We start from the raw sequence: 16,276 nt of genomic DNA, 5'->3' as shown, positions 1-16,276 counted from the left end.
GTAAAAAAGTAATTAATTTTGTTCTACTTTCTAAATTACTATCTTTAATTTTTTGACAAGTATAGCAAATGAAAAATTGGCAATGGAAAAGTTGATTCACTGCTGTTTTATTTTGTTCTGTTTTCTGACTGAAATAGAAATATAACTATATTCATATCCCTGGCATTGGTCCACTTTTCAGGGCTTAGGTGTTGATTATTATTTAAATAGATAATGTTATGGGTATTAATTAAGATTTTCATCTTAAAATTTTTTTCCATGAGGAAGCAGAACACTTCTGACATTATTAAATAGTATATTAATGAGAAATCATGAACAATGGTTTTCTCTCCTGTACTTTTCATCCAATATGTTAGAAATGAAATTGTGATGGTTTGTTCTGTCTCTGCAATAGGGTTCCTCTGTCATCCTCCAGGACAGGCTGTCATCTGGAGCCCAGTCATTTTCTCCATGGAAGCCAGCAGTTTCCCACTCATCCGTTGCTTTTTTCTACTCTTTTCTAAAATGTATACATTTTGACAAGAGATTACAGACCTGTGACTTTACAGAGGAGCCGTCTGAAATAATTAGCCTTTTCCTTAGAGGAGCTCTCTTGGAAATTTTCTACAGATGCTACAGAAGGTACAGATGTTATAGATTACTCCCCATTTGGCATTTGTCTCTTTTCTCACTAAAATTCCATTAACTCTCCTAATGTTGCCCAAGTCTGATCTTTCATCAGTCAATAGCTTTTGACCACATAGTTTGTGCTTAAATAATTGCTTATTGAATTGCTTTCTGAAATTAAGAAGAACCTTTGGTCCATAACACAAGGCACAATAAAAGAACTGAAGACTATTCCAAGAGTGGACTTGGTTTACTATGGTATGATTTTAAAAGTGTCAGTTACATAAACAAATCTGAATTTACTATAATTCACTGATCCAAGACATCAATCAACAAATACTGCTACAGCACCTACTTTTAGTCCCAGCAACTTACGTTCATTTATATTTTATGTTTCCTGCAGTCAACCTTATTTTTTTCCCCCTCAAATATATATAATGCTTTCTCCAAATGTAGATATTATCTTTTTCTGATCAACTCTTATTCTACTCATAATTAACCAGTTATGATGATCCCAGTGCCTGTATTGTTTGTAATTGAGTTATTGCAGTGTCAAAAGTAGTGCTCTCACCCCAAAACAGAATCAAAGACATTCTTCCATAAACTAATGAGTCTTCAGTAATGACATCTTTCTGCCTGAGCTGATATGGATATTCATACTGTATGCTTCCATATGTTGATTCAGCAAACATACAATAGGTGCTAAACATCTACCAGATATACTGGGCTTTAGCAGGCATGTGAATGGGAGATTAGAATACATTTGGAGATCTCCTTCTCAACTCCATGAATAATATATTTTAGATATGGAAACTCATTTGCATCAAATGTCATTAGTTATTTTTAAAAATTTCTTCCAGACTAATTCAATAAGGGGCTGTACACTGTAGTGGCTAAGAGTATGGGCCATGAAGTCCTACGGTCAGGGTTCAAATCCCACCCTTGCTAGCTAGGCGACCTTGGACAAATTAGTTAATGTCCCTTTGCCTCAGTTTTCTCATCGATAAAATATATAAGAATTGGGTCATATTAAAGACAGTAACACTTCTGAAACATTACCACAGCTCTTGGCACATGGACTATTTGTTACACACACAAAAATAAAGAGAGTGATAGAACAAAATAAATTCTTGATTGGGTTAGTTTCTTAACTGGTTTCTTTAAACATGTGAAAGTGACTGAGAATAGTATTCTTTTGTGATCCTGTCCTTACATTTTGTAACTTACTACTTTTGCTTATTGAACTTGGGATTCTAATTTAGAAAAAGAATGTGTGTTGAGATGGGAGATCTAAATTTTCGCTAAGCATGGGAAATCTTAAAGGCATCAAGTTTAACCTCAGTCAGGACTTGAAAGAGATCAGAAGAATCTGTCTTCTGGTGGAAGCACAAACAAATTATTGCAGTCATTTAGTTGAAGCAAGATTATTGTTTCTCAGTTCCTGATTCAGTTTACCACAGTCTTCTGTGACCTAGTAGAGATTACAGCATGGGTAAATGTCAAGAGAGTACAAGAAATTCACAGTGAATGTATAAGGAATTATAGACACTTCATGGGAGTGTTTCTTGTTTTTCCAATATGAATAAAAATATTCTGTCTCCTTTGGAGCCACCAATGTTGACTCCATCTAAAACCACTTAACAAGAGAGAAGGGTGTGAAATTGACTCTCATATATTGTATACCTAGGTGCTGTTTCTATTATTACAGAGTTATTGATATTTGAATTTGTTTGAATGATTCTTTTATTGTCAAAGTTCATGCTTATTTGTAATTTTTACCTGGCCTTGTTTGTTTTGTTGTTGTCATAGATAAAATACGAAAGAAGTGAAAATTTGAATTAATGCATCTATGTTTCATGGTTATGAAATATAATTACCTTATTTCTTATGTACATGAGGAAATATGTGGTTTGGGTGTGTGTGTGTGTGTGTGTGTGTGTGTGTGTGTAACAAACTTATGACTCTGTGGATGCTATAAAATTGTTATCTTTTGGATTGAGTTGGGCAGTGATATTACTCACAGTTTATAACTCAGCCTTCACATGTATTTTTCTTAAACATTAAAGATGCTATATAACTGGCAATTCCAATATCAAATATCTTGGCTGGAAAACTGATTATTTCATTTTAAACTGTGTTTTTCTTTGTCCCACTAACATTCATATAAATAAATCAGCTCATTTATCTCTCAAAATTTTAAGTTATAATGTATTTTTCATGATATATCAACTTATCTGTCAGCCCACCCTCATATAAGAACACTACTCTGACAAATGATGCTTCCTGTAGCATAGTCTGACTGCTCATAGGCTAAGCAAGCCCCTCTGCTACATTCTGTTAATTACTCTACATTTGTTTTTCCAGGTGATGTGTTGCTGAGCAAACACACCAACAAGATGGAAAACCCCTTTTGCCTACTGAGTTTGAATAAGGATGAATGTGTTTAGAGGTCACAATTCTGTGATCTAGTTGGGTCTGTGGACTCTGGCCTGAAGAGAAACAAATTTGCATTACCTATAAAATGTGGTTTGCCTATGCTTAATTCTATTAAAGCTAGTATCCAGAGAGTCTATAAAAATTATTTTAAAATGTCAAAATACAAATCACCACTATCCTCATATCATTTTCCTACTTTTCTGATACTACTTTGAATTATCAGCATTTGGCTTGATATTTTAACATGGAACCAAGATAAATTTTGTTGATAAATAAGCAATGTTGGTAAATAGCAATGATCATCAATACCAGATTAAACAGCTTAAAAATTAAAAACAAATAAACACTGATGTTTCCTGAGGTCCACTGTGAAAGCATTGCTCAAGTTTCCTTTTTTGTAAGTGCCATTCTTCTAAATGGCTTACATTACTACTCATACAGTAGGTAGGCAAATTAGTCTAAAGGAATCTCTTTTCTAATTTCATTTCCTTCAAGAGGACTTTTTTCCACCATTTCACCTTCTTGACTTTCCCGTCCTTGTATTGATGGGGTAGTATATTTCTATTACCTTTGCAGTCCTTTTTCATTCCCCTTACAATTGAATTTAATTTAGTCTGCCATTCTAGACATGAAGTGTTGGTCCAACTGAGTTATTTAAGCTCAAAAAAGTACAGGATTTTTATTACACCTATTCAAGCTTTACATGTGACAAGTTTGTCAAAGATGGAAGCCCAGGGTTATTTTTAAAAGAGGAAATGATTCTCTTGTGTTTGTGACTTTGGATAATGCCTATAATAGAACTGCTAACCACCCTTACCCCTGACCCCTATGATCTCCCAGACCATCTCGTAGCTGTTAATCTATGAAATTTACCATACATTTTTCCTTTCATCTTAACCTTACATTAAATGTTTTTCTGCCATATAGATATCTGAGCCACTTAAAAACAAATAGCCTATTAAAATTACATGGTCTAAATGTTATTTCAGTGCAGAGAGCACCGTTTTTACCTCCACATCTGTTACAAACATGATTCACTATCTAAGCAATATATATATATGCATGGTAAGCATGTGAGAATATGATTACAGCCAAGCAATGTAGGAGGTTCTTTTCCTTATGTCATATGAGAAATCACAGGAGTTCAGACTAAATGAGTGGCAGAGGAAATGTATAAAACACACATGATTAAAGAGACCAAAGCTGTAGAGATCAATAAGATTTGATGACATATTAGAAGGGGCAAACTAGAGAATAGAGACGTTAAGGAAACAGCTGGGTATTATACCTGTTATACCTGTCTTTTCCTGATATAACCACCATTTGGATGAAGTCTTACCTAGGAGGTAAATAGATCTGATACTCTTGAAATATCTTGCAATGCTGTTAATCAATACTTTCTTTAATCAGTGCTCCAATGTAATTATGGCTTTTGTTTTTACAGTGAAATAATGGGCAAAGAAGAAGAAATGTTTTATATGTTTTAAAATAGTACAGTGTGGATATCTGGGGATTTTAAAGAACCCTGTGTTTGTTAAAAGAAAAGTGTTGCTCAACCTTAAAAATAAGTTGGAACTGAAACCAAGTATAGACATTTTAAAATATCTATACTCTATACATTTTAAAATGTCTAGCTCTACTCTTATTATCTCAGAACAATATTATTTATTCTGTTCAATCTACGTAACATAACATAGTTGACAATGTTGGAGATATTTCATAGTTGACATTGCTGGAATACTTTCTGTCAAAGTTTCAGTGTCTAATTGGAACATGAGAATCTTTAAAAACAGAAAAGTCATTCTTTAAAACAAAAAGGGTTTATATCTTCAAAAGACCTCTTAAAAGAAACTTTGCCAAAGATTATCTTTTTTATGGGTAAGGAGGAAAATTATTTCATCCAAGTGTAAGTAATATGAATAAGAAAATTCTCATTGCAAAAATTTGCTAGGGTTCTTTTATTTAGCTCAATTGCACTCAATTGGCTATAGTGATAAACTTCAAAGTTAGCAGTAGTGGAATCTTCTTCCATGTAACATCAAGCTGATACTGAAGAAAATTGCTGCTATATTTTCTAAGTTATTAACCTTTACAATGAGATATGTTTTTATACATAGAAAAGAATTTTCTCCTCTATTTTAGTGTGAACTTAAGTTAGAGATACTAATCAAATAAATAAATTGAAATCAAGCCATACACAGATGTTTTCTTTTGTCCATTCTAATTTGCTTAACTTTAAGCTACATATTGAGAAAATGTAGGAAATGTTTTAAATTCTTTTACTGATTATAATAAAAGTGATTGTATGAGATAAAGGATAAGCTTTTTTCTCAAAAGTGTGCGACAGCCTCAAAATCATTATGTCTGAATTACCTCATTCAAACTCCCTATTCCTTCACTGTGGTTCAAGCCAACTTCTTGACAGAAAGCAATCACAAATGCTTTTATCCATTTGTTTCCCTTCTGCCTTAGAAGATTTTCCATAGTACTGCATGCCCAGGTTACCCAAATTTCCTCTTTTAATGTTCCCATGAGTTGATCTCCCATAAATGCTTCCACAATTTAACCCCTCCCAACACCTTGCTCAGATTTATCATGGTCTGCTTGAGAACTTCTTTCTTCTAATCTATCTGGATACAGAACTCCTGCAGCTAAACTCTATGAGTTCTCTCAGTTTATGCGCTTATCCTGCATAAACCCTCCCTTTGTAAATAATTATTCCAGACTTTGATTTGACAGTTGTTTATCTTATTCACATTTATCATCCCCTATCACACACAGTAAAATGTATGAGTTTAGATTAAGACAGCTAGAGCATAAAATAAAGTTCTGAGCATGTGACTTGATTCTCTGAAATTCAGTTTTTGCATCTGCATTATAGGAGCAATAATATTTATCCCAGAGTACTGTGTGAGTCTAACATGAATAACATAAGACACTTTGCTGAATGCCTAATACACTGAAAGAATTGAAAAAGTGTCAGCCAGTCTCATGCTCAATAACTTTGTTTTTCTACTGCTTTTGTGTATCTCCAGGAATTGTAAAATAAGGTGAGATATAGTGAAATAGGCATGGGATTTGAAGTTAAACAGATGTGTGTTAGTAATCTGACATAATTTATTAGCTATGTGACTTTGAGTAAGTGTCTTACCCTCTTTAAGTTTTATAGTGATGATTCAATAACATTATATATATATATATAATATGTAGCAGCTAAAATAACATTTTTCTTTATTAAATGTCTACTGAACATGTAAATGAGTGATATCCATTGGCCTTAATAGTGTCAAAATATTTTCAAAGAACCATTCACAAAGGTTTATTTATCATATATTGACAGTAAAATGTACTAGGCACTAGGAAAAATTTCAAATAGGCCTGGTAAGGACCATTATCTATTTGTGTGGTATACAATATAGCACTGCCTGCCGTTAGATTGGTTAAAAATTCTTTGTAACCTTAGCAGGTATCTCTTTCTGCTCAAACCTAAATTATAATTCATATGCATCTGGTATTTCTGGAAAATTGGTGAGTCAAGCCTTCCCCTAATCAATTTCTATAACTCCCCCCCCCCATATAATTCTTTCAAGCCACCAGAGACAATTATAAGTGTAGCCATAAGAAAAGAAATGAATGTTTAGAGTAAGATATTAGAACATTGCTCCCTGGGTTGGGAAAATCTCCTGGAGGGCATGGCGACCCACTTCAGTGTTCTTGCCAGGAGAATCCCATGGACAGAGAAGCCTGGCGGGCTGCAGTCCATAGGGTCGTGAAGAATCAGTCACAGCTGAAGTGACTTAGCGTAGACATATGCATTCAGGGTCGGCAGCGGAAATGCTTGCAAGGTGGATTCTGAAATAAGCCACAGGGGAAGAGCACCGCTGAAAGTGAGTGGGATGGTTGGAAAGCATCCACCGTTCCAGGCTGAGAGACAGGGAATAGCACTGGTCGAAGTTCTGAGCCTCAGTGTGGAGATGGTGGGTCTGGATTATATAAGAGATGATGATTTTGACAAACTCAATCATATAACCTGTAATTTTCCCCCCACTGCAAGGTTGTGTGTTAGTAAAATGAAAATATGATTTGGGTCTTACATATTAGTATTAATAATAACTTAACTATAGCAATCAAAACAAGAATAGTTCATTTTAATATTTATCAGATTAAATGTGCATTTCTTTTTAGTAACTTTTTATTTTTGACTGCACAGCATATGAGATCCTAGTTTCCGATTGACCCCTTGCCCTCTTCTTTGGAAGCTCAAAGTCTCAACCTCTGAACCACCAGGAAAGTCCCTTTTTTTTTTTTTTAGTAACTATTTTTAAAATGTGCATTTCTAAAGTCAAGTTCTCATTATTTACTAACTTCTCAAAGGGAAGTATTTCAATAAATTTTATGACACCAACAGAATATGCATTATAAGCATATAAACATTAATTGCATTAATAAATTTCTAATGTATCTTTAAGTACACATTAAAGATGTATACTTATGATCCCTCCAAAACTCTTCATTATTTTTTCAAAATCATGTAGTGATAAAATTACCCATAAATAAAAAGTGATACAATATATATGAATGTACAAGGTGCTACCTTGAAACTAGCTTATACAAATTAATGGTTAATAAAGCTTGTTTTCAGTTCATAAAATGCATTTATTTAACTTACTCTTGAAATATCTGACAATTAGAAGCATACTATTATTGTACTGGAATAAAATTCAATTAAATCACAAAGCTACATTCCTTCCTTCAGAAATTTTCAGAGAAACAAGGAATAGCTCTTGAATAGAGATTGTGTCTGGATATTCTGTGGAGTTATGGTGAGAATATAATGAAGGTGAAGAATTAATTGGAAAAACAAGCTGCAACACTATAATGTTACTTCTAAAAACAGATATGATGATTGACACATGCCCATGAACTTTTTGAATTAAAGTAGATGGAAATTTTTTGCCACTTGACATTAAAATTCCAACAGCAAGTACCTGTGGCTGTATCCCAAGCTGAGTAATTCTATTTCATCCATAGCATAAACATTTGATAATTTTATGCTTCTCAGTATGTCCTGCTTTCACAATTTCACCCAGGACTACATTAAAAAAAATTCTAATACTAAAATGGCAAAATCAGAGAAAGTCAGAAAAAAAGGCAATCAATTAAAATTGAAACAAAGTAGACACATGGAGAGAGAGGTTTCAATACACAAATAAATAAGCCTTCACCTTGAATGACCTTTGAATTCTATATAAAAACAGTCTACACATATTTAAGAGAAAAACTCTGGTATGAGCTTCAGGCTCAGTGATTGCTAGGCATTACATGCAAAAATGTAGTGAAAAGGAGGGGAAAAAAATCTGCTGCTATGATGAGTGATGGGCAGGCCTATGACCAAGAGTTATTTTCTCTCTTTTCATAAAATCTTCCAGTTGAACTCAGTGTGACAAAAAATATCTGGGTCCAGGTTATTCTGGGATCACTTTGGTTTCCTAAGTTTGATATTGGCTAGTAGGCATTAAGCTTAATAACTCCCAAAGTCCTTTAGATACCTTGCTAATTCAGCATTAAAAGAAAGTGTGGCCAAATTGTTTTTAATTGCTTAATCAAGTTTGCCATGCTAGTTTGTTTTAATATACAATGTTGAAAAAAAAAAAAACATAGAATTAAGAGTTAAGATTAAGAAACATGATTCAGAAAAATAAATTTCAAAAAGAGCATACAAATTAAACTGAAGAAGTAATCCATGATCTTCAAGCGTTGACTACGTATTCAATTGAAAGAAAGAGGTCAACAGCTGCTATTTTGCACAAGCTGTTAAACTTTTGTATAGCACAGTCTGCTGGAGAAACAAGTACTGTGATCCTAGCTGCATGAGTGAGGTTGTGGGCAGGTGCATAAGCTAGCTGGGAATCACAGTCTGCAAGTTGGGCACAAATTGTTAAGGAGCAAATTCTGCCTCTTAGAGATGTTCTGTACTGCTCATTAATACTCTTTTTTTGGAAAGCTCAGTGAGCAAGGAAAAGATAGGCCACTGGATCTCACTGTATTACTCTATGTGCATTACATATTCTGGAATAACTAGGATGAAAGAAGGATGCAATTTGTGATATTTCTCCCCTTTGCCCTCATTCTTGTGGGTTCTTGCAGTAAACCTCCCTCGGAGAAGATAATCTGTGTATCCCTAGAAACATCAAAGTACTTGATCTTTTATGAGAGACAGACAGAGGAATATAAGCATCTAGATTCTGAAATTGTTATAGTATGAGAGACCATTGCCAAATCAGGCTGAATTCCGAGTAAAATTTAAAAAAAAAAAAAAAGTTAAGTTTCAGTAACAATGTATTTTAGTATTGAAGAGAAATTTGAATTTTACAGAGCACCATAGGCAGCTTTTATCACACTTTTGATCCCCAAAGTAGCTTTTATCCCCAGTTCAGTTCAGTTCAGTCACTCAGTCATGTCCAACTCTTTGAGACCCCATGGACTGCAGCATGCCAGGCCTCCCTGTTCGTGATCAGCTCCCAGAGTTTACTCAAACTCATGTCCATTGGGTCAGTGATGCCATATAACCATCTCATCCTCTGTTGTCCCCTTCTCTTCCTGCCTTCAATCTTTCCCAGCATCAAGGTCTTTTCAAATGAGTCAGTTCTTTGCACCAGATGGCCAAAGTATTGGAGTTTCAGCTTCAACATCGGTCCTTCCAATATTCAGGACTGATATCCTTTAGGATGGACTGGTTGGCTCTCCTTGCAGTCCAAGGGACTCTCAAGAGTCTTCAACACCACAGTTCAAAAGCATCAATTTTTCGGCATTCAGCTTTCTTTATAGTCCAACTCTCACATCCATACATGACTACTGGAAAAACCATAGCCTTGACTAGACAGATCTTTGTTGGCAAAGTAATGTCTCTGCTTTTTAATATGCTGTCTATGTTGGTCATAACTTTTCTTCCAAGGAGTAGACGTCTTTTTATTTCATAGCTGCAGCCACCATCTGCAGTGATTTTGGAGCCCCAAAAAATAGTCTGCTACTGTTTCCACTGTTTCCCTGTCTATTTGCCATGAAGTGATGGGACCAGATGCCGAAAGTCCCATTTTGATTCCTAAACTACTTTGATCCCCAATGTAGCCCCAAATAGAGGAATAGCCATTACACTTTTACAGATGAAGAAACTTTAGCCAATAGAAATTAAAAGATTTTTTCCTACTTTATTAACAAGGATCAGCAGTTAGGATTGGAACAGAAATGTTCTGAATGTGTTTAATAATTCCAGTCAGGTGTACCTGTGTTTACACACATCTGGGCATACTATGTAATCTGCCTTGAAATGGATCTCTTCAAGTGTTGCCATCCAATTGAATGTCTATTCATAAGTGATCCGCCATGAAAATGGACATTGCTGTGTAAGTGATAGGAGTTAGAAACCTTGGTAAATTTGTGTATAGTGTAAAGAGATTTTTCATTTTAATTTTTAAATCAAATTGGAAAGGTTATTATGGAACAAATGAAATTCCATATGACTTGCAGAGTTTTGATTTAAAAGAAGAACTGAATATTTTGTAATGCAAAGTGAATAGTAGTGTACTTAGGAAAACTGATGCAATGAAACCACATCTATACATGAGTTGATTTTAATCCCATGACTCTTCTTTTGATGCAAGAGTAAGGACAAGAATAGCAGTGGCTAACACTAGTAGTGCTTATTCTATCAGACACTGTCCTAAATACTTTATGTATACTAAATTCTTTCAACCTCATAACAGCCTTACTTCATGTCTAATAGATGAGAAGACAATGGAAACAGTGACAGATTTTTATTTTCTCGGGGTCCAAAATCACTGCTAATGGTGACAGTAGCCATGATATTAAAAGACGTTTGCTCCTTGGAAGTAAAGCTATGACAATCCTAGACAGCATATTAAAAAGCAGAGACATCACTTCTCTGACAAAGTTCTGTTTGTAGTCAAAGCTATGGTTTTTCCAGTAGTCATGTACAGGTGTGAGAGTTGGACATAAATAAGGCTGAGTGCCAAAGAATTGATAATGCTGAACAAGTGGTGCTGGAGAAGACTTTTGAGAGACCCTTGGATTGCAAGGAGATCAAACGAGTGAATGTATCCTAATGGAAATCAACCCTGAATATTCATTGGCAGGACTGATGCTGAAGTCGAAGCTCCAATTCTTTGGCTACATGATGTAAAGAGCCAACTCACTGAAAAAGGCCCTGATGCTGGGAAAGATTGAGGGCAGGAAGAGCAGGGAGTGACAGAGGATGAGATGGTTGGATGGCATCATTGACTCAGTGGACATGAGTTTGAGCAAACTTTCAGATACTGAAGAACAGGGAAGCCTGGAGTGCCACAGTCCATGGAGTCGTAAAGAGTTGGACACAACTGAGTAACTGAACAACAACAATAGCTTTAGAAAAAAGGAACAATTATCATCCCCAATTATCCTCATGAGAACACTGATCTCATCTCATCTCTATGAAACTGAGACCTGGGTAATAAATAATTTGTTAGCAGTTGCATAGTGGGTAAGTAGCAGAGCTGAGTTTTGCCTCTGCAAGCTAGCTGCAGACTGAATGTAATTCAAGAAGAAAGTGATCAGTCTTTCATAAAAGTAGGATTAGGTAATAGAGAAGAAGCACAAGGAACTCCGAAGTCACACAGAGTCAGCTGGATTTCTATCTCTGTCACTGCCCTGCTGTGTTACTCTGAGCAAGAGGTTTACCCAGCTGTCACAGGTCATTTACCTGAAAAATGGAGATGTTAGGGAAACCCTTTTCATAGGATCATTAGGAAGTTCAGTGTTTCATTGCATATTAGGTAATGAATAAACGAAAACTGTAGAAGAGCAGAAATCCCACCTAAAAATAATTTATTCAAAAACCTTAATTTAAAAGAAAAATGAGGAAGCTGAAGCCCAAAGGGGTTAATGATCAAGTTTATATCATGTTCTCAGTGGCCAAGTCAAAAGTAGAAGCCATGTCTTTCAACTCTATGTTTAGGGTCCTTTGAACCACAAAGGAGTAAATAAAGGATTTTATCTATCAATTTGTTTCAATTCAATTTTTCAAGTTCAATATTGACATATTTTTGATTCACACTGGCTAAGATCGGAAGATGTTTGATATTTTAGGGTTTGCAAAGTGACATTTTCTTTTTCCTCAGTCAACATCATGAAAAATCACTATATGCAACAGGATAACAAACACTTTGTCCAAGCTGTGGGTGCCAGGTCAGATTCTAACACCAAGACCTAGCTCAAGGGTGAAGCAAGTTCTGGATTTTTACAGAATACCTTTTTTTTTTTTTTTTTTAAATCATGGATGAACTATAAAGTAAAGTACATATTTGTTATCAAGTCTCATGGATCATTAAATAGATACAAAGAATCATGGTGATGTAATTTAATTTACAAAGTTACACATCATGCCTGAAAACAAATCAACTCTCTTATGCTACTATGCTGTTTTGTTTTTTTCCCTACTATAGTTTTCCACAATTAAAGATATTTAAAGCTTCCCTGGTGACTCAGAGATTAAAGCATCTGCCTCCAATGCAGGAGACCTGGGTTTGATCCCTGGGTTGGGAAGATCCCCTGGAGAAGGAAATGGCAACCAACTCCAGTATTCTTGCCTGAAGAATCCCATGGATGGAGGAGCCTGGTAGGCTACAGTCCACGGGTTCGCAAGGAGTTGGACACGACTGAGTGACTTCACTTTCAAAGCACTGTATGAGCTAACAGAGAAGGCTGGGATGGGAAATTTATAGTACGATTGTGGTCAGATCTCATGTTTGAGCAAGCAATCAATACAATCCAAAATGTGGTCTAATGATTACAATCCCTCTTGACAAATAATTTATCATTGGAAAAGCAATAGCTTTATAATAATGTGACAAATATTATTTCCAAATTTCAATGTCAGCAGTAAAATCTGAGGTCCTCTATTTATATTCTAATCTTTCACTAGGTCCTACACTATCAATTTACCAAGTTTCATGTTAACCTTGGAGATTTAAAGGACACTCTTTGGAGTAAATCATCTGTTTGTCCTTCAGAACAGTGAGTTCAAGTTAAATGTAGACTCGTGGGAAAACCTGCTTTTAAAACAGAGCCAGTGCTTTATAATTTTACATTTTATAAAATATTACTTTTTAAAATAAAATTTTGTTTTTTCTATTTCTGTCATATTTTTAAGATAGCCTGGCATCAGCATCACTGATGAATTTGAAATTTTATATATACATATGTATGCCGCTGCTGCTGCTGCTGCTGCTAAATCACTTCAGTCATGTCCGACTCTGTGCGACCCTATAGATGGTAGCCCACCAGGCTCCCCCATCCCTGGGATTCTCCAGGCAAGAATACTACTATATATATATTTATATTGCGGTCTTGTGTGCTTTTTCTAATTTTTATATAAAATTTATTATATATATATAATAATATGTTAGTATATATAATATAAATTATATATGTTAGTATATATAATATAAATTATATATAAGTTAGTATATATAATATAAATTATATATAAGTTAGTATATATAATATAAATTGGGCTTTCTTTGTGGTTCAGTCAATGGTAAAGATCCTGCCTGCCAATGCATAAGACCTAAGAAATGTGGATTCAGTCCCTGGGTTGAGAAGATGCCCTAGATAAGGGCATGGCAACCCACTCCAGTATTCCTGCCTGGAGAATCCCATGGACAGAGGAGCCTAGTGGGCTGTAGTCCATAGTGTTGCAAAGAGTCAGACATGACTTAGTGACCAAAACAAACAAAACATGCATTAGTTAAATAAATACATGTGATAGAATAATGGGTAAAGAATCCACTTGACGTAGATTGAGTTTTGAGTACCTACTAACTTAAAAATAAAGCAATAATCAGCTACAGAATCTACTATAAACTCAGTTTTCTTTCCTTGAAAATTCACTTTGTATTTTCTGACCATAGCTTGATTTAGTGTCACTGTATGATTCCAAGGAAGAAGCTAATTTTCTGAAAAGTTATAAATGAAAGAATCAATTTTTCAATAGATTAGCTAATTTAAATTTCATGTGATTCAGTGAGCCAGAAAAGATTAAAGGACCTTTTTGTTAATATAGCTTTGGTTCAACTGATAACAAAACCTGTATTAAAGCATTTTTTTAATAAATGATGTACTTCTAGAGTATTTGTGTTTGAGACTGTATCTTATCCTATAGACAGAGGGGTAATTTTTTTTTCTTTCAAATAAGCTTCATATAAATTCCCTTGTGAGTAAGAACAGAGGACATGAAAAATATTTTAATGTTTTTATCATTGAATTAACCTTTTCTTACTAAATTTATGTTTGAGGCTGGGAAGCATGGTGAATGAGGCTAAAATAAAAAAGAAAGAAAAAAAAGAGTCATCAAAAATTGTGATTTCCAACTAACTAATGTGGTTTATAATCCTTGGTCTATTTATGACCAAGTGAAGGGAAAAAAATCTGCTACTGAAGAAAAAAAGTTGTTTTGGATATTGTTTGGTTTCTATGTAGTTTTAAACCTCAAAAAGTAAAACTGATGCTATTGGTTGAATTAACTGAGTAATTGCTGGCATGTGACATTTGTGTCACCTAGGTGTAGAACAAAAGGAGTATATTAAGCTTGAAAAATAATCCAATTGATTTCTGCTTCAATTGTCCAGATACTTCAAGCAAGTTCTATTGGTGATAGTATTTAAAATCTATACTGAATTGTGTAGAAGTCTTAAATTTAGTTAGAGATAAATTCCAGTAACTTAAAATGAGTGAACAGCTTACAGTTCCAATGTACATGCTACTTTTTATTGCTATCTTGGTACAAAGCTCATCTGCCTATATTTTAATGGAAGGTTTTTGGTGCCTTTTGTTTTTAACTTTTCCCACATACGTATTTCTTTATAGTTTGTTGGAATGGTTGGCAATAATTTCTCCTATCATGGTAACAAAATAATGGGAAAAGATAGATAAGTGAAGTATATGAAGACTAATAAACAAAAAGCTAGAATATATCACATTGTCAGTTAAAGATCAATTGTAAAATGTGATGCAGAGAAAAAGAGTACAGAGAATCAATACCAGAAAGACATTACATCAATATTTGAAAACTGGTTGGAATGTCTTATAGGATCTGCAATTTAATATACAGCAGAGAAACCTGAATGATTAAGGACTCAAATATCTCTTCCTTGACTGAACACAGGATGTTAACAAAGGGGGTCATGATGACATGTGATAGGAAGGGATAGTACTTTTCTGGAAGTCCAAAGTATATTATTTACCATTTTATGTGGACATGGAAAATTCTAGTTTGGAGTTGATGTGGAAGTGAGAGCACATATGAGATGTGACAAATGGCAAAACGACCATTTGCTCTCCTTCTCCTTCATTTTTCCGGCCATCTTCTCCTTCTTTCCTTTCAGTTTCTATGGGTTATATATTCAGTTTCATGTCGTTATATAATCAGGTTACCTTACACAAAACTGATAGACCCAATAGAGGGTATCTGACCCAATCTTTACCTTAAAATAATATTTTTTCAAGGATTAGTTGACACAAAATTTTAGAAGACTCAAGGCAGTCTCTTGGGTATCTGAAGCTGGAAAAATATATGATCTATAAAAATCCCTAGCTTTCAGAGACCATGTGGAGAAAGTTGGTCTGTATCTAGAGCAAAAGGAGTAACGCAAATATGCATGATAGAAAAGCCTTCACTCCCTGAGAGCAGTTCTTTTGGCCAAAGGAGCATGTAAATCTCTGCTCCAAGAGACTAGAAGTCACACCCATTCCCCTGTGTGCATGAGTGGTAAGTCACTTCAGTCACGTCTGACTCTGTGCAGCCCTATGGACTGTAGCCCACCAGGCCCCTCTGTACGTGGGATTCTCCAGTTCCTCTAGTAGTACCCAAAATTATCAGTGATATAAAGCTTGATGAATCATCCTCCCTTCTATTAAGCCAGCCAGAGGTACATCTGAATGTAGTAGCAGTGTTAGTCACTCAGTCGTGTCTGACTCTTGAAACCCCGTCACCTACAGCCTGCCAGGCTTCTCTGTCCATAGAATTCTCTGTCCATAGAATTCTCCAACCAAGAATCCTGGACTGGGTAGCCATTCCTTTCTCCAGGGGATCTTCCCAACCCAGGGATTGAAACTAGGTCTCCTGCATTGCAGGCAAATTTTTACAGTCTGAGCCACCAGGGAAGCCACATCTGAAATCAAA

The sequence above is a fragment of the Cervus canadensis genome, chromosome 5 (genome assembly GCF_019320065.1).
Source record: "Cervus canadensis isolate Bull #8, Minnesota chromosome 5, ASM1932006v1, whole genome shotgun sequence".
NCBI lineage: Eukaryota > Metazoa > Chordata > Mammalia > Artiodactyla > Cervidae > Cervus > Cervus canadensis.
This window is presented reverse-complemented; position numbering follows the sequence as displayed.